This window comes from Cetorhinus maximus, chromosome 13 (assembly GCF_964194155.1).
Source record: "Cetorhinus maximus chromosome 13, sCetMax3.hap1.1, whole genome shotgun sequence".
In the NCBI taxonomy this organism is placed as follows: Eukaryota; Metazoa; Chordata; class Chondrichthyes; order Lamniformes; family Cetorhinidae; genus Cetorhinus; species Cetorhinus maximus.
Window position 1 is genome coordinate 3,552,534 of NC_135891.1, and position 25,017 is coordinate 3,577,550.

Genomic DNA, 25,017 nt, shown 5'->3' on the forward strand with positions numbered 1-25,017 from the left:
AGATTGTTGGTGATTGTGGAGGCGAGATATGTGAAACTATCAACCACCTCCAGCATCAGTGCTGATAGATGGCAACATACTGGACCATGACATTCATCTTTCTGCTGCTAATGGTCAAACCAAACTCTTTACAGGCATGAAACAGTCCATTTGTTGCTGAAGTTGTTCCTCAGTATGGAATGCTAGGGTGGCATGGAACAACTCTCTGAAGAGGAAGTCGGAGCACATTTGTTTTGGCTCTCTGCAAGGCTGAAAATTGTCCATTAGTTCAGGTATGTAAGCAGACACCCTCTGTGGATGACCTGAAGACCTAAGCCTCTCCACCACTCTCTTGCTTTTGAGACATTCCTTAAAACCTACCTCTTTGACCAAGCTTTTGGCCTCTTTTCTTAATATCCCCTTGTGTAACTCAACGCCATTTTTTGATAAGCCTCCTGTGAAGCACCTTAGGACATTTTACTACATTAAAGGTGCTCTATAAATACAAGTTGTTGTTGTATCATCCACTATGGCCCAGAGTTAAGCAGCAACCCAATTATTAGGGGCAGGCTGCATTAATTTTATTCAATCTGGGATTTGAAATGTTTGCTCAGCAATATTATAAAACCAATTTCAAACTGGGACTGAGCCATAGCTGTGTCGCATTTATCATTTTGGTTGAATTTTACAGTCTAGATTGATTGTGAAGAAGTTTCTTTGAGTAACAACACCAGAAAGTGCAGTCATAAGTCATGTATACCAAAAGATCACCACCTGTTCACATCCCTAGTCTATATTGAGTGAGGGTGACAGGCAGCAAAAGGGCGCTACAAATGCACTCAGTTTCCTGAGTTAGTTTAAAAAACAGTTTTTTTAAAAGTTGCTGATGTTTTTAACTATTAGTTACCCACAGTGCCTCCTTCTGCTAAAACTGTAAGAGCAATTCCACAATTAGTGGAAAAGGGTAGAAGAAATGGGGGTTAGTGACTACAGCAGATCCATTTCCCACTGGTTCCCATTTTAATGCACTAGTTGAAATACAATCAGATGGAGAAATGGATAAACAAACTGAGTGAATCAGTTTTTTGACTCTTGCAGGCTTTTAACATACGCTTATCCCTTTACTTGTCTAGCTCCACTTATCTCTTGCTCTTTCTCTCCTTCTGTCTCTCTCTTTCACAGACACAAGACAAGATAATTAAGTTGCTCCTGATAAATATATCATTATATGCAGTCCTGGATAAACAGTAATACAAACTACAATTTGATTGTTGAATGGAAAGATGACACTTTCAGCTGGTGAGAGCTATTACTATTAGCTAAGAAAAAAAACCAAAGAAAGCAGCTCAAATTTGAAGGCCTTACTTGTCTTTTATACATTGCTTTAGCGCTGTCACATACATTTTGACAACGTGTATTTATAAAAGATAACTATTGTTCTTAGTTCTGAGATGTAATTCTAAGATCACCAATATTGAATAGTGTCAGTCATCTAAACATGAAAACTGTGATAGATCTGTCAGAATCAAGAATAGCAAAGAAGTGCCTTTGCCTGAATCTACACTCAGCAGGAATGGCATAACTTGGTTGCTTTGAATTTTATGGTTTGGAAGCGACTGGAACTCTGTTATTAAACTTCTACAGAGCAACATTGGCCCAAATTTTCCTGTCAAAGTACTGTTGTTACTGGTGCGCAGATGGTACGGCAATTTCACTCAAGGAGTAGATATATAAATAGTCATTTGGTAGTACAGAACATGGGTATCACTGAAAAAAGAGACACATCGGAGCTTTTCGTCTTGCACTCATCAGGACACTTTGCAATGATACCAACTATTTACACTGTGTGCGAAGAGAGTGCTGATTGGTTGGCAAGTGGACTCTGATTGCAGAGACGTTGCCATGGAGAATGCACCAGTGATTGTGACTGACGGTTAACTGCCAAGCATTGTTTGAAATTTAAACCAGGCAGCTTGACCCTGATTGATCAAGGCAATGCCCTAGGGAATGAGTTAGCAAATGTGTGGCAATTATGGTTTTATCTAATGTGTAATATACCTTTAAGAAGAATGATATTAAGAAAGATCACATGCTCTTGGTATCCATTAGGAGAGTAGCATGGCCTACCTCAGCAGTTAGTAGTCAGTAGTGTAGAGATAGAGTTTGAAGTGAAATCACATGTTTAGTTGCTGCTGAGTACCTTTGCAAATGAACTAAAAGGTTCCACCTAAGAAGTGTCTGCTGATCAACTCTTTCAATAATACCAACTCAGCCACTTCTCACAACAAACTGGTGACGAGGATCCACAGGATCCAATAAACTGGCGACGAGGATAAAACAAGATAAATCAAGAAAAATGAAATCGGCACTGTACCTCGCACAGTAATTGTAAGTAGAGGTTCCATTCGAATTGAAGAAGTAATTCCCTCTCAGAATGCCGCAGTTCGGAATAATTGATCCTCTCAATCAAGCAGCAGACGATTGGTCTCAGTACATTGAATGTCTCACGTTCTTTTTCCAAACGAACGAGATATCAGGGGAAGAGAAGAGGCGGGCAAACTTCTCAAGTACATGTCGGAATAAAGACTATGGCTTAATTCGCAGTTTGACCGCACCCTGTGCCCCAGATTCGAAAAATTTTGATGAATTGGTGGACCTCGTGAAAGGTCATTATCAACCAAAGCCCTCAGTAACAATGCAACGGTTCAAGTTTAACTCAAGAAATAGAGCCCCAGGGGAGACAGTTGTTGCTATGTGGCAAGTTTGAAGCAGTCAACGGAACATTGTGAGTTTGTTACATCTGTACACGACATGCTCAGAGACCATTTAGTGTGCGGTGTGAATGAGAACATGATTCAGGAGAGATTATTGTCCGTAGCGAGTTTGGATTTCGAAAAGGCGCTAGAGATAGCGCTGGCCATGGAAAGCGCAGTAAGAGATTCAAAAGCCACACAGGGCAGGCAAAATGGTGCCGTCCTCCACATCGGATGGGAAACCCCAGCCAAAAAGGGCGCGAAAATGCAAGACTCTGCTGAGAAGCGGGAAACAACCCCCGCTGGCTGGAAAATGAGAAAAAAATGACAGCAGAAAACCAAGGAGTAAGTTCAATTGAGGTGGAAACAAACAATTTTTTAACGATTGGCACTTCAAAAAAAATAGAATATTTTTATTGTCATAGAAATGGACATATAATGAGATGGTGCAAGGAAAGAGTCAGGCAGACTGTTAAACAAGAGAAAAAACTCAGTGAGATCTACAATGCAGAAGAGCCTGAAGCAACAAATTCAGATTTTCCTTAATCTGAAGGTTGGAAAAACAGAATCAATCTATGTAACAGCGAAAGTGAATGGTTGACCGATTGGAATGGAAGTGGACACAGGAGCTTCCACTACAGTAATTGGAGAACATACCTTCAGACATTTAAATATCAGTGAACGTCAATTAAATCTAGAAGAAACAACTGCCCAATTAAAAACATACACAAGTGAAGACATCCAAGTCAAAAGCATAAGTAGAGTAACTGTCCATTATGGAAGGCAATTGGTAAAACTACCAGTGTTGGTATTGAGAGGCAGAGGACCAAGCCTGTTAGGGCAAAAATGGCTAAGGGAAATCAACCTTGGGTGGCTACTGAGACTCCAAAAGGAAACAGGAAGTGTTCCTGCTTTGGAAAAGGAGTGTGTAAAGATTCAACAACCTGTAGAAATGTAGGCTGCATTGAGCCAAAATGTGGAAGAACAGCAGAAGGAACTCGAAGAGGCCCTGTTTAAGGGCAGAGTTCGAGACGAGGTGAGCAACCTCTGAAAGGAAAAAGAAAACCTGCCGAAAGACCTTCACACAACACAAGATTCCCCGGGTCAAGGTTTGTACCTCTGGAAAAGTATGAAAAGAAACAGAAAGAATTCAGCACTTCTCTGAATAAACTGAAGGATGAGTTGGCAGAGAAGACACAACAATGTTCAATTTTCCAGGAGGCAGCAAACAAACACACAAAAGAGACGGAAGAGCTGAAGAATCAGCTAAATGAAGCCAAAGAGGCTTTGGAGGCAAGAGTCACAGAATTTTCTAGGAAGCAGACAGATGGTGAAATTAATGGAAGACTCAGCCACTGAGTTCACTCAAGTCGGACTTGCTGTAGTCTGGCCAATATTGAAGCCGAAGAGAAGGGCGAGATTAAAGTCAGTGCTAGAAAGAAGAAGGCACATAGAATGAAAACACAGAAACACAAATAAGACTTTAATCCTGGCAGCATATGAGTATACATAGGCCAGCGGTCAAATCGCAAATGCCGATGCACTTAGTTGTTTACCTTTACAAGAAAATGATGAGCAAGTCCCACTCCCACAGGAACTTGTTTTATTGTTAAATCTCTTAGATTCATCACCGGTATGTGCTCAACAGATCAGAGACTGGACCAGTAGGGACCCAGTCATATCTCAAGTACAAGAACAAGTGCTTCATGGTTGGCCACAAGAGCCTGTATCTGTTGAAATGAAACCGTACTTCAACAGAAGACACAAAATAACCGGCCAAGATGGTATCTTATTGTGGGGAGCACGAGTGATAGTTCCTCCAAAGGGAAGGGAGCCACTTTTAGTTGAACTACACAGTGCCCATCCAGGAATATCCCGAATGAAGACCATAGCTCACAGCTACTTTTGTGGCCTGGGATGGATGGCGAAATAGAGAGTTTAGTGAAGAATTGTGTGCAATGTCAGCAACTGCAAAAGTTACCTTCAACAGCCCAGTTACACCCTTGGGAGTGGCCAGGAAGACCATGGGTGCGGTTACACATTGACTATGTGGGACCTTTCATGGGAACAATGTTTCTGCTCATTGTTGATGCTCACTCAAAATGGATGGACATATATGAGGTGAAGTCACTAACGTCTTCTGGTACAACTGAGGAGTTACCAGAAGTAGATGTTTCTGATAACAGCACGGCATTTACTGAGTTTCAGCGGTTTATCAGCCTCAATGGTATCCCTCATGTAAAAGCTTCACCGTACCCACCCTTTCTCAAACGGACTGGCCAAAAGGGCAGTTCAAGGCTGGCATGAAGAAGTTAAGTGGAGATTCCTTAGCAACCAAGCTAGCACGCTTTCTTTTCCATTATAGGACCACCCCTCACACAACAACACCTATGGAGTTACTGATGAAACACTGTCTCAGGACGAGATTGAGTTTAATAATGCCGAATTTAGAGGGGAAGGTGGAAAGGAGTCAGGGAAGTCAGAAAACTAGACACGACTGGCATAGTCGTGAGAGGAAATTTACCGTGGGAGAGACGGTATGTGTGAAGAACTTTGAAGAAGGACCAAAGTGGTTACTGGGTGAAATAAGTGCGGTGACTGGACCTCTATCTTACCACATGGAGATGGAAGACCGAGTCATACGGAGACATGTGGATCATCTAAGGAAGAGGGAAACAAATCACCATGAACTGATTTCACCAGTGTTCACAACCGGATCAGCATTTCTTGTTGAGAGAACTTAATCCAGTACAGACATGTCTGATGTTCCTGTGAGAGTTGAGGATACAGAACTGCAGGTGCCCACTGAAGCAGCTGATGTTCAGGCAACTCCAGAAAAGGAGGTTCCTGATAAGTCATCTGAAGTTGTAGAGGTGAGACACTCCACACGCATAAGGAAATTCCCCAGAAAGACTGAATTTGTAAATTACTTACCCGTGTAAATATTTTGCTATCTTGATAAAATTGTACTTGTAAATATAAAATGTATTTCAGAGTAAAAGGGGAGGGATGTGGTAATTATGGTGTGTTTAGTGTGTAATATACCTTTAAGAAAAATGCTATTAAGGAAGGTCACATGCTCTTGGTATCCAATAGGAGAATAGTGTGGGCTACCTCAGTAGTTAGTAGTCAGTAGTGTAGAGATAGAGTTTGAAGTGAAAGCACACGTGTAGTTGCTGCTGAGTACCTTGGTAAATAAACTAAGAGTTTCCACCTGAGGAATGTCTGCTGGTCAACTCTATCAATAGTACCAACTCAGCCACCATTCACAATAAGCATGTGATGAAGATCCACAGGTCCAACAGAATGGCTGTCACTTATTTTGTTTAGCTGAAACAGGTGCAATATGTGTACATGTTCTTTCTGTCTGCAAAGAACAGGGTCTGTGTATTAATGTTTGTAGCTTCTAGTACACAAAACGTGTCACACGGAGAGTCTGACTGACAATCGAGAGGGAAAAACATACTTGATCTCATCCTTACCAGCCTGCCTGCTACAGGTGCATCTATCCATGACAGCACCGGTAGGAGTGACCACCACACAATCTTTGTGGAGATAAAGTCCCGTCTTCACATTCAGCATTCACTCCATCATGTTGTGTGGCACTACCACCGTGCTAAGTGGGATAGATTTTGAACAGATCTAACATTACCACCAAGGCAGATCTAGCATTAACACCAAGCCAGGGGATCAACCCTGGTTCAATGAAAAGTGCAGGAGGGCATGCCAGGAGCAGCATAAAAATGAGGTGTCAACCTGGTGAAGCTATAACACAGGACTACTTGCGTGCCAAACAGCATAAGCAGCAAATGATAGAGCAGCAAGTGATAGAGCCAAGCGATTTCACAACCAGTGGATCAGATCTAAGCTCTGCAGTCCTGCCACATCCAGTCGTGAATGGCGGTGGACAATTTAACAACTCACTGGTGGAGGAGGTTCCACAAATATCCCCATCCTCAATGATGGAGGAGCCGAGCACATCAGTGCAAAAGATAAGGCTGAAGCATTCACAACAATCTACAGCCAGAAGTGCCGGGTGGATGATCCATCTCGGCCTCCTCCAGAGGTCCCCAGCATCACAGATGCCAGTCTTCAGCCAATTCGATTCACTCCACATGACATCAAAAAATGGCTGAAGGCACTGGATACTGCAAAGGCTATGGGCCCTGACAATATTACAGCAATGGTACTGAAAACTTGTGCTCCAGAACTTGCCACAACCCTAGCCAAGCTGTTCCAGTACAACTACAACGTTGGCATCTACCCGGCAATTTGGAAAATAGCCCAAGAATGTTCTATATACTAAAAGCAGGACAAATCCAACACAGCCAATTACCAGCTCATCAGTCTACTCTCGATCATCAGTAAAGTAATGGAAGAGGCCATCAACAGTGCTATCAAGCGGCACTTGCTTAGCAATAACCTGCTCATTGACGCCCAGTTTGGGTTCCGCCAGGGCCACTCAGCTCCTGACCTCATTACATCCTTGGTTCAAATGTGGACAAAAGAGCTGAACTCCAGGGGTGAGGTGAAAGTGACTGCCCTTGACATCAAGGCCGCATTTGACCAAGTGTGGCATCAAGGAGCCCTAGCAAAACTGCAGTCAATGGGAATCAGGGGGAAAACTCTCCACTGCCTGGAGTCATACCTAGCACAAAGGAATCATTTGCTAGGTCAATCATTTCAGCTTCAGGACATCACTGCACGAGTTCCTCAGGGTCGTGTCCTCGGCCCAACCATCTTCAGCTGCTTCATCAATAATTTTTCTTCCATCATAAGGTCAGAAGTGGGGATGTTTGCTGATGATTGCACAATATTCAGCACCATTCACAGCTCCTCAGATACTGAAGCAATCTGTGCCCAAATTCAGCAAAACCTGGACAATATCAAGGCTTGGGCTGAAAGTGGCCAGTAACAAGTGCCAGGAAATGACCATCTCCAACAAGAATGAATCTAACATCGCCCCTTGACATTCAATGGCATTACGGTTGCTGAATCTCCAACTATCAACATCCTGGGAGTTACCATTGACCAGAAACTGAACTGGACCAGCCATATAAATACTGTGGCTACAAGAGCAGGTCAGAGGCTGGAAATCCTGCAGTGAATAACTCACCTCCTGGCTCTCCAAAACCTGTCCACCATCTACAAGGCACAGGTCAGGAGTGTGATGGAATACTCCCCACTTGCCTGGATGATTGCAGCTCCCACAACATTCAAGAAGCTTGACACCGTCCAGGACAAAGCAGCCCACTTGATGGGCACCCCATCCGCAAACATTCACTCCCTCCACCACCGATGCCCATTAGCAGCAGTGTGTACTATCTACAAGATGCACTGCAGAAACTCACCAAGGCTCCTTAGGCAGCACCTTCCAAACCCACGAACACTACCACTTAGAAGGTCAAGGGCAGCAGAAGCATGGGAACACCACCACCTTGAAGTTCCCCTCCAAGTCACTCACCATCCTGATTTGGAGACATATCACTGTTCCTTCACTGTCACTGGAACTCCCTCCCTAACAGCACCGTGGGTGTACCTACACCACATGGACTGCAGCGGTTCAAGAAGGCGGCTCAACACCACCTTCTCAAGGGCAATTAGGGATGGGGAACAAATGCTGGCCCAGCCAGTGAAGCTCACATCCCATAAAATGAATTTTTAAAAATTGAAGTTTAAATGTAAGTTTGGTGGAGAAAAAACTCGGTAAACATCTAAAGGCTGGCAAATCCCACAGACTTAAGATAATTACAAATCAAAAGGTAACTTGTGTTTACTGGATAAAGTAAAATGGTGAGAGTCAGCTAAAGAACTGGAGACATAAGGTCTGCAGTTATTTGAGTAAAAGAGTGTAGTATAAGGTTGTTTGTGCAGAGCAAGTGTTAATGTGGGACTGGAGAACAGGACCACCCACAGTGTGATGTAGAGAGTCACAAGATGGTCAACTGTGTGTGGTAGAGTCTGGAAGAAGCTAACAGGGAGACGGCACGCATATAAGGCTGTACCTTGGAGATATTATGTGTTAGCAATAAATGATTTGTGTTCAACCATACAAGCCTCCAGACCTCTTAGTGAGACACCAAAGAATGTTACAACATGGTGGCAAGTGAAAGATGGACTCTGAAATCCCGAACGCGTGGAAAAGTAAAGAAACTAGAATCTGACCTGCTAGAAGCACGCCAGAATTGAAGACACGGTTGGAAATTACCTAAAAAGAAGCTCCATTGCAGGCCTGGAGGCTGAAGGACTCCACCAGGACACATGGAGGTCCCTCGCCAGACTTAATCGAAGGCAGAGTCAAGGGGCCTAGCCAGATCACAAGATGCTGGACAAAAATCAAGAAAAGAAAATTGCTGACAGGCAGCAGAACAATCACCGTGCCGATAAAAAGCCGGATGGGATCGAACGCAGAGGCAGGGCCGTAGAACCTGGCCAGATCACAAAAGGCTGAGCAAAATTCAAAACAGAAAATTGCTGACAGGCAGCAGAATAATCACCGTGCCGATAATAAAAGAACCCGAGTGAACGCGGAGCCAAGGGATCTGGCCAAATCTCAAAAAAAGGTGGGCAAAATGCAATAAAAATGCAAAATCTACTATTTAAAGACTGCAGCAATAAGGATCAGCACAAGCATACCCAGAGCACAGCTGGAGGAAAGCTGCAGCAGGATCCACAGCTGGCTCCAAAACACGCAGCGGCAACTGAATGAAAAAAAATGCTTCTAACAGCAGCCAGAGCTAAAGAAAAGTCACCTTCTCCGAGCTTAAAAAACAAAGTACCCGGCCCAAACGGCTTGCTTGAGGATTTCCTGCCGTCATTTAGTTTAAAGAGTGGGGCCCAAGATGGCTGCAGGAGCCCGCCAAGATCTGAAAGATAGGAGAAGAACAGAGAGAAGAGAAAACAAATGGCAGCTGCAACACCATCTTGAAAAGAAACTTTAAAGAGGTACACGCCTGTTATCAAAAACAGCCATGGGTAGTAAATTAAAGCTACCAGGTCAATTTAAGCTGATGCAAGGGCCAACCTGGACCCAAAATTGGGCATCATGGAGAAGAAGATTTTTTGATTACAGGCGTACATCAGGGTTAAGTCAGAGATCAGATAGTATAAGTTAATACGTTTCTATACTTGTTTGGTGTATTTGCGGATGAAGTGATCCTAATGGAGGATATAGGTGAATCCTCACCCGTATTTGGTAGGATATTAAAAGCCTTTGACCGCTATTTTAAACTCCAAGTGGCGGAGAGCGCAGACCTTAAAAGAACGTCTAGAACACACCCAATAAAGCGCCAAAGAGGCAAGGAGACCCCAGGGTGAGGGAGACAAGAGATCCAAGGGCAAGGGAGACAGGAGACCCGAAGCTGACGGAGACAGGAGGTCCCAGGCTGAGGGAGACAATACCTAAGCCAACCACAAGATGGTCACAGACCTTGTCAGCACAATGAAGTGCACGGGCCAAAGAGTTTAGTGCAGAAGAAAGAAGCAGCTAAGAAGCAGCAGGATGGCTTAAAAAGAGAGCTTTTTGAAAACGTCAAATAGGTCACCTCATAATCTTCTCTGTCACAAGGAGAACAGGCCAGACGTTTGCAACCTCTGCTTGTGACTGAAGTCCCTCATTCTTGGCAACATCCTGATAAACCTCCTCCGAACCCTGTCTAATGCTTTGACATCTAATTGGGTGATAAGGTACCGTGTTGCTGGCCCTCTTCACCCAGGCCCCAGAGGCCTGGTTTCTCTGATAATGTGACGTTATCACCTCCTACTTTCAGTAACTTGCCACCAAGAAAAGATGCAAGCTGAAATGTGCAAAGGAGGATGTCTAATAAATGGCAAAAGCCATTGGATGCCCTCCTGCAGCAAAATGTGCTCAACCTTTAGGGAATAATTCCACTGATTGGATTCTGAAGAATGAACTCAAAGGGTATGACTGAAAGCGATGACATTTTTTGGGACAGAGAGGCACTGGGGCTGGGTTAAATCCATTGGGGTTCAAGGCAACAGGGTGAATGTGAAGGAGTTTTGTTTATTGAAATTCTTCTTGATGGGAGTGAATGGAGAATGCCTTAGGCATTTAAATTCTACAAATAAAAATGAATGGCAGGGGGTTTTCCCATTGAAGTTCTACACAAGGGGCAGTTAATTAAAAAGAGTTTGTCCACTGAGACTCAGAATAATGGGAATGAATGAGAAAGTGGGATTTGAGACGCTGGAAGTGAATGGGAAAATGGTTGTGCCCATTCAAATCTCAGATAAAAGGTTTGCAATGGGCACAATAATGTTGTGATTATGGTACTAGACAACAGAGGCGTTGAATCTTTCATTGTAATTTGTGAAATGGAGATAAATGTAGGAATTTATGAGAATGAAAGCTTTTGGATTGTTGTAAAAACCTAACAAGAAAGGGAGTCAAACTCCTTTACCTGACCTGCTTTATACAAATCTCTATTCCAAGATTACAAGGTTGACTCATGGTGGCCAGTGAAGAGCTTTTGTTTGTTGAAACAATACAGAAATCCCATCACCTTTTCAGGGCAACTAAGGTTAGACGATAAATGTGGCAGCGATATACATTCCCAGAACAAATGCAAAAACGTCCATTAGGATTCTGCACAATGCCAATAAACAGATAAAAGTTTGATTCTTTAGAGTAATGCACAAAGGGAATGAAAGGGAAAGCAGCACTCTGTGTTAATGGAAAGTGACTCTAATCAATGGGATTGATTGGAAAAGTGCATTGGCCCACTAGAATTCTCAATGGAAGTGAACGGAGAAAGGTTTGCTCCATTAGAATTCTACTCAAAGGACGTGCATGAGGAAGGATTTAACCATTGGGGTTCTATTCTATGGAAGTGAGATGAAAAGGAATCACCCACTGAGTTCCCACACAATGGCAGAGAATAGAAGAAGGCTTGTCAACGGAGATTCTTGGTAACAAGAATGAGAATGGGTTTTTCTTTTCAGATGCTACACAACTGGAGTGAATGTTTAACTATCAGAATGCATCTCCTGGACCTGGCCTCAGTGCAGTGGGTGACTGATAAAATAATCAAATAAAGCATAATCAGTAAAAATCTTCAACTGACCATTTCATGGATATGGTCCGGCCAATTAACATAAGTGGATGGCTGCAATGCCTCAGCACAAAGTTCAAATAAATCTTGTTCAACTACTTAGCAAATAAATGCACTCAATTAGCATCATTAAAGAAGGATTTATTGCTTGTTCATCAAACAGCCGAATGTTTGGCAAAATCTCTGGATTTCACAGAGAGCTAATGGAAATCCTGATTCAGCTACTGCGCTGTGAGAAGTGAGTGAAGGCAAATATCATTGCCTTTTTAAAGGGTTAACACTCACCATTTTTTCCTGCAAATTTTCTTGATTAAATAAAAGATTTGTTAAGGGCAAACGGTGTTTGATTAAGTTAATTGAGGTTTTTGATGAGGTAACGGAAAGGGTTAATGAGGGTAATGCAGTTAATGTGTCTGATGAAGGGCCACATAATTGGCTTGACATCAAAGTTAAAGCCCGTGGAATAAAAGGGAGAGTGGCTGCATGAACGCAAAGCTGGCTGAGTGACAGGAAACATAGAGTAGCAGTGAACAATTACATTTTGGACTTGGGGAAGGTGCACAGTGGAGTTCCCTAGGGGTCAGCGTTAGGACCATTCATTGCCCTGGTCTGTATTAATGATCTCGGGCAGAATGTTTAGCTTGGCGGGCGGGTGCACGCCCGACCCACTCGAGCGTTAAATAAAGCCCGTTGGTGTTGTCCTAGCGTGCCGATGTCAACGTGCACTCTCACAATATTTGGCGTGATGCAGACGGAGGTGTGCCCGCCATTAATCAAGTGGCCAGTTAAGGCCCTTGAGACACCGATTGTCCCCGAGTTTACGAAGCCCGTGCGATTTTTAAGCCGTTGCACGGGCAAAACGAGCAGGCGGGCAGGACCCAATTATCTAAACCTCATCCACGGGTGGGATAAGAGGGGTCAGTGGCCTTGTCAAAGTGATTAATGAGGAGTGCAGGATATCACTTTGCTGCTGGTTGCTTCTATGAACAGAACAGCTTCATCTCGCTTCACAGCTGCTTTCAGATATTTTAGAGGCTTCAGTTCTGGACTCAGTGTTACTTTCCAGGCCCCCGGAGGATACAGACAGTGTGGACCCTTCCAGGTATCAGACAGCCTTCCCTTACCCTGGGAATGGGGATCGTGGTCTCCACTGGAGGCACCTCCTCTGAGGAGGAAGAGAGGGGCAGAAGGGAGAGGAGGCCGGGTGTCCCAATGCAGCTTCCAGGGGAGGGACCTGTGGGAGGAGAGGCGCAGGCACAAGGGGGGCAGGGTCAGCAGGGAGTCCAAGGTGGAAGGGGCTGCAGAAGATGCCACTATCCTGCTGCCAGGGTTTACAGGCGGTGATGCAGCTACCTCAATATGTCCGCGGTGCAATGCCGAAGGAGGCTCGGTCTCTCCAGGGAGACAGTGACCTCCATCTGTCAGAGGATCAGCCCTGAGATCAGCTCCGACTGTGTGGATGGACACCCCATGCCAGTGGCTCTGAAGGTCACAGTGGCCTCAACTTCTATGTGTCTGGCTCTTTCCAGGGGTCAGTGGGGAATCTGTGTGGAGTCTCCCAGTCAGCTGTCCACAGTTACGTCAAACTTGTGACAGGCACTCTGTTCAGGTGGGTACTGACTTTATTTCTTTACCATACAGGCGAGGCCAGCCAGACAGAGCGATCCAGAGGCTTCGCGGCCATTGCTGGCTTCCCCCGTGTCCAGGGTGCTATAGACTGTACACATGTGACTATCAAGGCGCCAGTGGGTGAGCCCAGTGCCTTCGTCAACAGGAAGGGCTTCCATTCCATGAACGTGCAGATAGTCTGTGATCACAGGATGCTGATTCTACAAGTCTGTGCAAGGTACCCAGGCAGCTCCCACGACGCCTACATCCTCAGACACTCCCAGGTGCCGGGGCTCTTCAGTGCTCCAGCCCGACTGGATGGATGGCTGCTGGGCGACAAGGGCTATCCCCTCAGAAGGTGGCTCATGACGCCTCTCCGCCATCCAAGAACAGAAGCTGAGCAGCGGTACAATAGGAGCCACGGCACCACAAGGGCTGTGGTGGAGAGAGCCATCAGTCTTCTCAAAATGCGCTTCCGATGCCTGGACCGTTCAGGGGCCGCACTCCAATACCCCCCAGATCGTGTGTCACTGATAGTGGTTGTATGCTGCGCTCTCCACAATCTAGCGCTGGAAAGGGGGGACGCAGTGGAGAAAGAAGATCTTGACACAGCTGCACAGGCAACAGTCCAGTAGTGAGTCCGAGGATGAGCACGGTGAGGAGAATGCTGAGGGCATACACACAGACCTGGGTAACCTACAGGGAGGCAGGGAGACCTGGGCGCTTTGATCCAACGCTCCTTCAGCTAGCCCACCAAATAAGAACCACCAGCACATGTCAGGACTGCAGGCTCCATACTCGATCCCTGACAGGACCAGTTCCTTGGTCAACAACATACTCTCTGTGCCTTTGCAATAAAGCTTCAGGAGACACACGTCCATCATTACATCATGGCCTACCCTGCACCTACAGGACAAATGAAGCATCCAGAGGCCAGTTGCACAAAGTAACATCTCATTTACTTGAGAATGTTAAAAGTAGCAGAAATTGACATGAACCAGTGTTTTCCATCAGACCATTAAAAACTGAAGAAAAATGGGGGAACCAAATATCACCCGTGATAAGCCCGTGTTGTGTTTAAGGTGCTTTAAGTTTTCGCTTGTAGGTGCTACGTCTGGGTGCTCCCCCCTCACTGGTACCAGTATTGGAGGCAGCTGCTGACTCTGCTGTCCTGTTGGCCTCGATGACCTTGGCGGGTGTCCTCTGGCCCGTGGAGCCTGTGCTGGCCCCGCCTGGGAGAGAGCGGCCAGTGCCACGTCTGGCATCTCCCCAGTCGCCGCAGCCTCATCAGATGCCAGGGTCACTGGCAGAGGGGCAGAGGAGCTGCTGCCATCATCCGGAGCGTCCTGAGAGGAGCCCCCAGAGACGACAGGCAGCTTGTGCGCCAACGTGAGGTCGTTCTAGACTTCCCTGCTCACCATTGATGGACGGGCACCTAGCTGGGATACTGGGTGCCCAATCCATCTCCCACACTGACACTGACCAGCTGAGGTCATTGCCTGTTTGTGGGCTGCATGTCTGAGCGTATCCCCAGGATCCCCGGATTGAATGCCTGGAGGAGCCTCTCCATGAGTCACCACTCTCTCCAGGGAGGAAGCATTGCGCTCGGCCATGAGGGTCAACACAGTGCTTATGCTCCACAGGGACTCCTCCAAACGGAGACCATGGCACAAAGACCCTCATGGATCTCCGCCAGATCCTCCCGCACACCCTGCTGGACATCCAGCATCTGCTGCCTCAGGAACAACTCCAGAGGCTCATCATCAGCCACGGACTGAGCATGTTCCTGGTCCCCAGCAGTCCTCTAACTGCCGATGCCCTGGGCACTCTCTGCCTCCACCTGCACCTCAAGCGAGTGTGAAGTGCCCTCACCAATGTGCACCGATAGACTACACGGTGACGTTATGCCCAACAAGGTGCTGGTATCTGCGCTGGTGCCTGCTTGACAGAGAGGGTGTGACGCAGACACATGGTGAGCATGCTGGTCCTCTGGGGTCAGGGGTGGCCCTTCAGGTTCCTCATAAAAAACTGCTGGTGAGCCTAAAAGGGAGAAGAAGGACATGTCAGTTGAAGTCATGACACAGTCACTGTGCATGTCTGGCACCCTGAGGAGACAGAGATAGGCATCATGGTGCCCTCGTCTTTCCATTATCAGTGGGGATTCCAGGCTCCAGGCTCACATCAATATCGAGACTACACTGGAATGGTTACAATAACCAACATTCTTACCTCTGTGCACTGCACTCTCACCTTCCTCTGACACCCCAACCTCACTGCAGCCGCTGACCGAGGTGCATGGCACTTCTCCAGCTCCAGGGCCTCCTGCTCATATCGCGAGAGGATGAGGAGGTGAGGGGGTCCCGCGCCAGCCCGTGACCTCTCACCATTGTTATGGGATGTTTTCTCCTGAAAGGACAGAGGAGCATTGATGAGTCCGCTCTCTACCTGCAGCACCATTGCAGCCTGGCCAACCCCACCTGAGGGACACCTCGCAGGGCTCAGCCGATTTGTGAACCTGGAGCCACAAGGCACTCAGTCCAAGCAGTCAGGGCTCACCCCCTTGGCCAGATCCTGTCTCATTGACATTTGGCACTCACACTCTAACATCTCTGAGGTCCAAGGGGGGGAGATGGGCAGCTCTTAACTGTTCTGCAAAGTGACCCACGGTACTCACCCTTCCCCATCGCAGGAGATTGTTGAAGCGTTTCCGGCACTGCCCCCATGTGCACCTCACCACGCTGTGGCTGCTGACCCTGGGTACCACCTCCCCCCAGGCCTTTTTGGTGAGAGTGGGGTAGAACCTCCTCCTCCCATCCTTGAGGACAAGCGTTTCCCTCCTCGCTGCCACCTCCTCCAGGAGGGCTGCCAGGCAGTCATCCGAAAAACATGGGACCAACTGCCCCACCGGCCTGCCCGCCTGCCTGCCACGTCCACCCACGATGGTCTCCATTGGCAACACCTCCGCGTCCCTTGGTGGCAGCCCTCCAGGGGTTGCTGAGGCAGTATTTGAATTGGCCGCCCGGGTTGCCATTGGACTCGGTGGACATCATGAGCCTTCTGCCCCCCCACTCCCATTCCCCCCCCCCCCACCACCCCCCCATCCCCCACATGCCCCTTCACGCACATTCCAGGCAGTGTATCATGCTGGGCAGGCCTTAATTAGCCCACCCACGTAAAATCGCGGAGCGCTGCTGACCATGGGCGGCGGCCGGATTCCTGACCACCCCTGTCGATCCCGCACACCAAGGGTAAAATTCTGCCCCCTTGACTTGGGTGTGCGGGACACAATTTCAAAATTTGTTGATGGCACAAAACTTGGAAGCATTATGAACGATAAGGATAGTATTGACGTCAAGAGGACAGGGACAGGCTGGTAGAATGGGCAGACGCACGGCATGCAAAATTTAATGCAGAGAAGTGTGAAGTGATTTATTTTGGTAGGAAGAATGAGAAGAGGCAATACAATCCTAAAAGGGGTAAAAGCAGGAACAAAGGGTCCTGGGGGTGAGTGTGCATAAATTGTAGAAGCTGGCAGGGCAAGTTGGGAAAGTGGTTAGTAAGGCATTCGGGATACTCTGCCATTTCAATAGAGGCATAGAGTATAAAAGCAAGGAGGCTATGATGAACCTGTATAAAACACTGTTTCACATCAACTGGAGTATTGTCTCCAATTCTGGGCATCACACTTTAGGAAGGATCGGGGAGGGTGCAGAAAAGGTTTACAAGAATGGTTCCCGGAATGAGGGACTTCAGTTCCATTTATAGGTTGGCGTAGCTGGCGCTGTTCTCCTTATGGAAAAGATTGAGAGGAGACTTGATAGAGGTGTTCAAAATCATGAGGGGTCTGGACAGAGTAGATAAGGGAAAACTGTTCACATTGCTGAATGGTTGAAAACCAGAGGAAATCAATTTTAAGTGATTAACAAAAAAAACCAGACATGACATGAGGAGAAACATTTTTGTGCAGCAAGTGGTTAGGATCTGGAATGCGCGGCCTGATAGGGTAGTGGAGGAACATTCAATCACAGCTTTCAAAAGAGACTTGGATAATTATCCGAAGAGAAAAGATTTGCAGAGTTACAGGGGCAAGGCAGGGCCAGTGGGACAAGCTGAGTTCCTCTTGCAGAGAACTGGCAAAGACACAATGGGTTGAGTGGCCTCCTTCTGTACTATAACTGTTCTATGATTCCAATAACTAGGAATGATACCAGTGATGGAGCGAGATGGCAAGAGGTGGAAGGAGAGATTTTTCACGGTCCTTCACCCGAGTCGGTGGCAGAAGAGGAGAAATAAGACAGAGTTCTGTAACACAGGATCTCCACCCACTTCAGCTCACACTCCACTCATCACGCTCAATTCCAGGAAGGAAATGCAAAGGAGACAGTAATAATATGGTGACATCAAAAGCTCCATTTACTGTCATTTCTGCCTGATTCACATTAACTGCACAGAAATACATAGAATCTGCAGCATAGAAAGTGACCATTGGGTCCAAATAGTCCATACTAGTGTCCATGCTCCACACCAGTCTCTTCCCATCCCTCTTCATCTCATCCTATCAACATATATGTTTATTCCATTCTCCTTCATGTGCTTATCTGGCTTCCCCTTAAATGATTAATAATCATAATAATGCAAAGTAGATGTTCAGGGTTGTTGAGTGCCTGGGTTGAATGTGTTTGGTACAATTAATAGATTACACTTTTTATTTCTGTGAGGTTTTTTTTCTTTTAGCAACCACTTTGGCATTTCCTTTTGTGCCTTTTCTAGAAGTTGTTGTTCTCTTGTGCTCTCTCTATTTTGGACAGGGTGCAATGTGTTACCAATTAGCAATTCCTCTGTACCTATGCTTCCTGGAAGAAGAGGAGTGACAAAGAGATGCCCAGCCGGATATGAGGCACCCACCCACCAGTGCCCCAACCCAGGGTGTAGCGGCAGAGATGTTCCTCCCTGTGTTTGGTTCATTGGTGTTACAACAAACGAAGACTGGAAAGGGATTAGTCCATGAGCTTGTGTGAATGGCATGAGTTAATGAAAAGGTACTGAAATTCTAATCAATCAGAGCAATTGGAAAGAAGCTGGTCACTGGAATTCTACACAACAGGAATGAATTAGAAAGGAATTTTCCATGGGAATTTTAAACAGTGGGACTGAATGGGAAAGAATTGGCCCATTGGAAATCTATTCAACAGAAATAAGTGAAAATGTGATTATTCACTGAGATTCCACACAGTGGCATGAAATATAAAGGTCTTGCCTACTTGGATTCTGTTCATGCAAGTGAGTGTGAATAAGGAACTGTGCTGTCCAACTCCTGGCCACATTGGTGAGGAGTATGAAGTAACTGTCCAGCTGTCAAGGAACTGTGAAAGGAGTGTCAAAGCCGTCCACAAAGAGTTAAAGATGTCCAGCAAGTGTCCAAGGATACTCGGTGAGTTCGCCTAGAGTGGGTAAGGAAAAAGGGTAATGGGTTAGGGACATAGATTGGCATAGAGGGTATGAGAGGCCATGGGAGTGGGTAGAAGGGCCTGATTTGGCATAAGTAGTATGAGGGCAATGGAGAGGGGATTGGTGGGGTCAAGGGTTGGCATGAGGGCTGGAGGGTTGTTTTTTGTTTTAATCTTAAGTGAGCTTGCACACAAGCAGGGGAGAGAGCTCATTGTGAGTGGGACACAGCCAGAGTGAGTGTGGGTATTGGCAACTTGGTGCACAGTGGGAATTGAACTGGTAAGTCTTTCTCTTTAATTTTTGTAAGTTCAGTAGTCTAGTTAAAAGGTTGGTAAGGTAGCTGACTCAGCTGACTGTGTGACAGTTAACTGTCAATCACCTGAAGCCTCATTAGGGCCTGAATAGGTGTTAATTACTATTTGAAGCTTAACGAGTGTGAGTCACCTCAGCTCTATTTAAGAGAGGGACTATTAGAAGCACACAATCAATGAGCTTACACATGAGCAGGGGAGCGAGTGAGCTCATTGTGAGTGAGACACAGCCAGAGTGAATGTGGGTATTGGCGATTTGGTGCACAGTGGGAATTTGGGGAAGAGTGGTTCTTTGCATTTTTTCTTTGCTATCCAACTTCTTAATTCTTCAGAGAGTGGTCTTGCCCTGCTGCAGCAGTAGAGGCTACAAGGGAGAGAAATGACTGGTAAGTAGTGGGTAAGGTCGGGTAAGTATTTACTACTTTTATCACTTATAGTTTAAGGTCTTTTTGTGGTTTATAGTTTGTATATTCTGTAGTAATGAGGATCAGGAAAGAAGGGTCCTAGAGTAATTGATTAAAAAGGTTTAATTTAAAGGGATAAGTCATGGCAGGAGATCTCAAAGCTGTGGTGTGCTCCACGTGGGAAGCCGGGAACATTTCCAGTGCCCGGGACCAGCATGTGTGCAGGAAGTGTGTCCAGCTGCAGCTCCTGGAAGCTCAGGTTTCAGAGCTGGAACGGTGGCTGGGGACACTGTGGAGCATCCGCGAGTCTGAGAGCATCGTGGATAGCACGTTTAGAGAGGGTCACACCACACATGAAGGGACTTGAGAAAGGAAGGGAATGGGTGACCACCAAGCAGTCCAAGAGAAATAGCTGGTAGTTCAGGAGTCCCCTGGGGTCCCGCTCGCAAATCGGTATTCCATTTTGGAGGCTGATGAGGATGCTGGTTCCTCCAGGGAGTGCAGACAGAGCCAAGTTTCTGGCACCACAAGCAGCCTGTCTGTATAGGAGGGGAGGACCACCAAAAGTAATAGGGGTTTCTATAGTCAGGGGAGCAGATAGGTGCTACTGTTGCCATCAACGTGACTCCAGGATGGTATGTTGCCTCCCTGGTGCCAGGGTCTGGGTTGTCACTGAACAGCTGCAGGGCATCCTGAAGGGGGAGGGTGATAAGGCAGAGGTCATGGTACATGTTGGTACCAATGACATAGGTAGAAAGAGGGATGAGGTCTTGCATCAAGAATTCAGGGAGTTAGGCAGTAGACTAAAAAACAGGACCTCTCGGGTTGTAATCTCTGGTTTACTCCCAGTGCCACGTGCTAGTGAGCACAGAAATAGGAGAATAGCGCAGATGAATATGTGGCTTAAGAGTTGATTCAGGAGGGAGGGTTTTAGATTCCTGGGTCACTGGGACCGTTTGTGGGGAAGGCGGGACCTGTACAAGTGGGATGGTCTACATCTGAATCAGAGTGGGACTAACATCCTTGCAGGTGGGTTTGCTAGTGCTGTTGGGAGGAGTTTAAACTAATTCGGCAGGGGGAGGGGACACAGAATGTTGGCAGAATAGGGACAGATCATAAGACAGTAAAAAAATCAAGTCAGAGGGAGTACAGCTGCATTAAGTTTCAAGGGAGTAAGGCAAGGCTGGATGGCCTCTACTTTAATGCCAGGAGTATTACAGGTAAAAAGGATGAGTTAGGGTGAGGATTGACATGTGGAATTATGATATAGTAGCCATCACTGAGACATGGTTGAGGGAGGGGCAGGATTGGCAGCTCAACATTCTGGGATATAGAATTTTCAGGCGAGACAGGGGAGGGGGTAAAAGAGGAGGAGACATTGCATTATTAGTTAAGGAGTCAGTTACTGCAGTAAGGAGAGATGATATCTTGGAGGGGGCATCGAATGAAGCTTTGTGGGTAGAGCTTAGGAATAAAAAAGGGGCAGCCACATTATTAGGTGTTTATTATAGACCCCCAGATAGTCAGTGGGAAATTGAGGAGCAAATATGTGCACAATTCGCAGAGATGTGTAAAAACAATAACAATAGGGTAATTATATTAGGTGATTTCAACTTTCCCAACATCAATTGGGATAGACATAGTGTTAAGGGCTTGGATGGAGTGGATTTCTTGAAACATGTACAGGAGAACTTTTTAGGTCAACATGTAGAGGGTCCAACAAGACACGGTGCAGTGCTGGACCTAATTCTGGGGAACGAGGCCAGACAGGTGGCTGAGGTGGTGGTGGGCGAGCATTTTAGCGATAGCAACCACAACATGGTACAGTTTAAGTTTGTAATGGGCAAAGAAATAGACAAGTTGCAAAAAAATGTTTTGGATTGGGGGAGAGTGGATTTTAGTAAAATAAGGCAGGATCTGGCCAAGGTAGACTGGGAACAGTTACTTGTGAGGAAATGTACTGAAGAGCAGTGGGGGGCATTCAAAAGGAAATGGGGAGGGTACAGACTCAACATGTTTCCTCTAGGGTGATAGGAAGGAGTAACAAGCCCAGAGAACCATGGATTACCAGAGATGTTCAGGATATGATGAGAAGGAAAAGAGAAGCTTTTAGCCGGTACAAGGGGAGCAAATCAGCGGAGGCATTAGTGGAGTACAGACAGTGTAGGGTGGGGCTTAAGAAAGCAATTAGGAGAGCAAAGAGGGGATATGAGAAAGCTCTGGCTGGTAAAAGTAGGGAAAATCCGAAGATATTCTATAAGTATATCAGTGGGAAGAATATAACCAGGGAAAGAGTAGGGCCCATAAGGGAACAAGGGGGCAATCTATGGGTGGAGCCAGAGGACATCGCTAGAATGTTGAATGAATACTTCACATTCGTCTTCACCCAAGAGAATGAGGATGAAGGTATGGGACTCGAGGAGAGAGACTGCGAGGTTCTTGAGCAAATTGATATAGGGAGTGACAAGGTATAGAACTTTGTTGAGGCCACAGCTGGAGGACTGTGTGCAGTTCTGGCCGCCACATTATAGGAAGGATGTGATTGCACTGGAGGGGGTACAGAGGATATTCACCAGGATGTTGCCTGGGGTGAAACATTTAAATTATGAAGAGAGGTTGGATAGACTTGGGTTGTTTTTGTTGGAGCAGAGAAGACTGAGGGGCGACCTGATCGAGGTGTACAAGATTGAGGGGCATGGACAGGGTGGATAGGGAGCAGCTGTTCCGCTTCATTGAAGGGCCAATCACGAGGGGACACAAGTTCAAGGTGAGAGGCAGAAGGTTTAGGGGGGATGTGATGAAAAACTTTTTTACCCAGAGGGTGGTGACGGTCTGGAATGCGCTGCCTGGGAGGGTGGTGGAGGTGGGTTGCCTCACATCCTTTAAAAAGTACCTGGATGAGCACTTGGCAGGTCATAACATTCAAGGCTATGGGCCAAGTGCTGGTAAACGGGATTAGGTAGGTAGGTCAGGTGTTTCTCACGAGTCATTGCAGACTCTGAGTCTGTGAGTCTGTGACAGCTACTTTCCCAATGTCAGACATGATTAACAAACAGAATCTATGGAATGGCTGTTTGAACAACAGCGTTGTCTTTCAGGTGAGATGGTTAAGCTGAGATCCTGTCTGCACCCTCAGTCGGGCATAAAGGATCCTCTGGCACTATTTCAAAGAGGAGCAGGGAAGTTCTCCCTGGTGTCCTGACAAATATTTATCCCTCAATCAACATCACTAAATGGCCAGATTATCTGGTCATTATCACTTTGCTGTTTGTGGGAGCTTGCTGTGCACAATTAGCTGCTGTGTTCCCTACATTACAACACTTCTGAAAGTATTTTATTGGCCGTGAAATTCTTTGGGATGTCCTGAGGTTGTGAAAGGTGCTCCATAAATGCAACTCTTTTTTTTTCTGCAAGTAGGAGCTATAAATATATAACAGTCACTAATAAATCCAATCGGGAATTCAGGAGAAACATCTCCGAGAGAATGGTGAGAATATGGAACTCGCTGCCACAGGGAGGTGTATACTGTTGATGTATTTTTGGAGGAAGTGAGAGAAACACATGAGGGAGAAAGCAATAAATGGATATGTTGATGGGGTGAGATGAAGAGGGGAGATTTATGTGGAACATAAACAGCAGCATAAACCTATTGGGCTGAATGGCCTGTTTTTGTCCTCTAAATACAATGTTATTCTTTGCCCCTCAAGCCTGTTCCACCATTCAATTAGATCATGGCTGACCTGTAACTCAAACCCATCTATCCGTCAATAACCTTTAATATCCTTACTCAACAAAAATCCATCAATTTCAATTTTGAAATTTTCAACTGAGCCCCAACCTAAATTGCTTTTTTATGAACATACGAAATAGGAGCAGATGTAGACTGTTTAGCTCTTTGAGCCTGCTCCACCATTCTGTTGATCTGTTTGTGTTTCAAATTCCACATTCCCATCTACCCCCGATAACCTTTCATTCCCTTGCCTAACCAGAATCTATCTACCTCTGCCTTAAAAATATTCAATGACCCCATCTCCACCACCTTCTGAGGCAGAGAGTTCCAAAGTTGCACAACTCTGAGAGAAAAAAATTCTCCACATCTCTGTCCTAATTTTAAAACAGTGCCCACTAGTTCTGGACTCACCCACAAGAGGAAACATCCTTTCCATGTCCACCTTGTCAAGGCCATTTAGGATCTTGTACACTTCAATGAACTCATCCCTCACTCTTCTAAACTCCATTGGAAACAAACCCAGTCTGTCCAGCCTTTCCTCATGAGACAATCCACTCATTCCAGGTATCAATTTAGTAAACCTTCTCTGAACTGCCTCCAATGTATTTATATCCTTCCTTTAAATAAGGAGACCAAAACTGCACACAGTATTCAAGGTGTGGTCTCACCAATGCCCTGTATAACTGAAGCATAATATCTTTACTTTTATGTTCTATTCCCCTCATAATAAAGGATAGCATTCCATTAGCTTTCTTAATTATTGGTTGTACCTACATAGTAACTTTTTGTGACTCATATACTAGAACACCTAGATCCCTCTGCACCTCAGAATTCTGCAGCCGTTCTCCAATTAAGTCATACTCTGCTTTTTTTATTCTTCCTGTCAAAGTGAACAACTTCACATTTTCGCACATTAAACTCCATTTGCCAGATCTTTGCCCACTCACTCAACCTATTTATATCCACCTGCAACCTCCTCATGTCCTCTTCACAACATACTTTCCTACCTATCTTTGTGTCATCTGAAAATTTAGCTGCCATGCCTTCACTCCTCTTACCTAAGTCATTAATATAAATTGTAAAAAGTTGAGGCCCCAGCACAGACCCCTGCAGGACTCCACTCATCGCATCTTGCCAACCAGAAAAAGGCCCATTTATGCATACTCTCTGTTTTCTGCCGGCCAGCCAATCTTCTAACCACGCTAATATGTTACCCCCTATGCCATGGGATTTTTATTTTCTGCAATAACCTTTGATGTGGCACTTTATCAAATGCCTTCTGGAAATCCAAGTACAGCACATCTGCCTTTTATCCACTGCACATGTTACTTCTTCAATGAACTCCAATAAATTTGTTAAACATGAATTCCCTCATGCTGACTCTTCCCGATTACCTTGAGTTTCTCTAAGTGCCCAGTTACCACTCCTTAATGATCAATTCTAACACCTTCCCCACAAAGCTAACGTCAAGACAACTGGTCCATGATTTCCTGTTTTGTGCCCCCTTCCTTCTTGAATTAAGAGGTTATATTTGCTACTTTCCGGAGGGACAGTTCTAGATTTCCACAACTGCTTGTGTTATGGAGTGGCTCCTGACATCACCCCAGCTCTAATTTTAAGGTTATGCATTCCCATCCCCATCCCCCCTACCCTTGTTCTGGACTCCCCCTCTCAAGGGGAAATAGTTTCTCTCCATGTACCCTTTCAAATTCT

At 45.9% G+C, this 25,017-nt stretch overlaps 1 protein-coding gene across 1 annotated transcript in view; it reads right to left on the reverse strand.

The window, feature by feature from the left end:
* Positions 1-25,017, reverse strand: part of rims4 (regulating synaptic membrane exocytosis 4) — a 109,355-nt gene that overhangs the window by 18,776 nt on the left and 65,562 nt on the right. The gene's annotated exons all lie outside the window — the stretch shown is intronic.